Source organism: Trichechus manatus, unplaced genomic scaffold, assembly GCF_000243295.1.
Source record: "Trichechus manatus latirostris isolate Lorelei unplaced genomic scaffold, TriManLat1.0 scaffold00036, whole genome shotgun sequence".
NCBI classification, from domain to species: Eukaryota; Metazoa; Chordata; class Mammalia; order Sirenia; family Trichechidae; genus Trichechus; species Trichechus manatus.
The window spans coordinates 14388254-14390235 of record NW_004443972.1 but is presented as its reverse complement, the minus strand read 5'-3'; the positions used below and the strand labels follow the sequence as shown (position 1 = coordinate 14390235).

The following is a 1982-nucleotide window of genomic DNA, read 5'->3' as shown; positions in this document are numbered from 1 at the left end:
CGATGGTATTGCAGTTATGTTAAAAACAAACCAAAAAAAAAGAGAACTTTTATATTTTATTTTATTTTTTTGAATATTTTACTATGTTTTAGGTGAAAGTTTACACAGCAAATTAGATTCCTATTCAACAATTCATACGCATATTGTTCCGTGACACTGGTTACTATCCCTGCAATGTGTCAGCATGTTCACCATTTCCACCCTGCCTGCCCGTTTCCATCCATCTAGTTTCACTGACCCTCCTTGCCTTCTCATCTTTGCTTCTGGGTAAATGTTGACCATTTGGTCTGTATAGTTGATTGTTTAAAGGGACACATTCCTCACAGGTTTTGTTGTTTATTTTTTAGGCCAGTCTATTATTTGGCTGAAAGGTGACCTCCTGGAGTGGCTTCAGATTCAGGTTAAAAGGGTGTCTTAGGGCAAGAGCTCTTATATTTTAGATACGAGGTCCAGGCCAGGAAGGGAAGTAGGTGAGGATATAGATGTAATAAGATTAGCCATGAGATGATAATTGCTGAAGCGTGGTGATGGGTTCATGCCAGTTTTTTATACTATTATCTCTACTTTTGTTTATGTTTGTAAATTTCCACAATGAAAAGTTAAAAAAATAGTTTATTGATCTGAGTCCTAGAATTGCCCCTTGACTCACAAAGGGGTTCAGAAAATATGAAACTTGGTGTCATAGATTGAATTGTGTCCCCCCAAAATTTCTGTCAACTTGGCTAGGTCATGATTCCCAGTATTGTGTGGTTGTCCTCCATTTTGTGATTATAATTTTCCTATGCATTGTAAATCCTAATCTCTGCTTGTGGTTAATGAGGCAAGATGCGATTATGTTAAAGAGAATTAGGGTGGGTTTGTAACACCCTTACTAAGGTCACAACCCTGATCCAATGTAAAGGGAGTTTCCCTGAGGTGTGGCCTGCACCACCTTTTACCTTACAAGAGATAAAAGGAAAGGGAAGCGAGCAGACGGTTGGGGACCTCATACCACCAAGAAGCCATAGCCAGGAGAAGATTGCGTCCTTTGGACCCAGGGTCCCTGTGCTGAGAAGCTCCAAGACCAGAGGAAGATTGATGACAAGGACCTTCCTCCAGAGCCAACAAAGAGAGAAAGCCTTCCCCTGGAGCTGGCACCCTGAATTCGGACTTGTAACCTACTAGACTACAGACTGAGAGAATAAATTTCTCTTTGTTAAAGGCATCCACCTGTGGTATTTCTGTTACAGCAGCACTAGATGACTAAGACACCTTGGAAGATGGAGCTGATCAATTAAGTTTAGTGAGTATAAGTACACAAAGCAGCTATTTGGATCAGTCCTCAGGAAGAAGACATCGATACTGATCATCTTTAGTGAGAAAGGAAGTGGTTCCCCAAGAGCATTGTATCAGGTCAGAACCATATCACAGGAAGATTCAGAGCCCTGGACAAGTGTGAGAAGTTGTGGAGCCTCCACCTCAAGAGTGAAAGGGGAGGAGTGTGGTTTGAGTAGAATCTTGTCTTTATCCTTTCTCTGGCTATTGGCTAAGATCAAAGGTAGAATCTGTTCTTATCAATTAAAGTTTCTGATGTGTTCTCTATCTGCCTATATGGAATTCGGAGATCGATTGGGAGCTTGCTCTATCTACTCCTTGCCTAGCCTAGAATTGCAATACTTCCAGGAACAAGGCATTTCTTTTTGGGTTTATGATAGATGGTTTTCTGTTGTTTCCCTTGTCTGCTACAAAGTGCTCTAAATCACTCTTAATGAGGCTCCAGAATGCATTTCCACCATTTGAACTGCAAGGATAGAGTTTCCTTTAAGTGGAATGGACAAAGTAGCTGGGCATGAGCCATTTTGCCAGTGCTGTATCCAGGATGGTGTTGGATAAGAGGGCCATTTAGGGGAGGGAGGGAGGGATACAAGGAGAAGAAATGGGGGAGGGAGGAAGAGGCTGAGCCTGAGACAGAACTCCCATGCCAAGGGACTATGTGCGAGGAC

General features: G+C 42.1%; 1 pseudogene; it reads left to right on the top strand.

The window, feature by feature from the left end:
• Positions 1–1505: 1505 nt before the first annotated feature.
• LOC111820409 (uncharacterized) lies at positions 1506–1678 on the top strand (annotated as a pseudogene).
• The last annotated feature ends 304 nt before the right edge of the window (positions 1679–1982 follow it).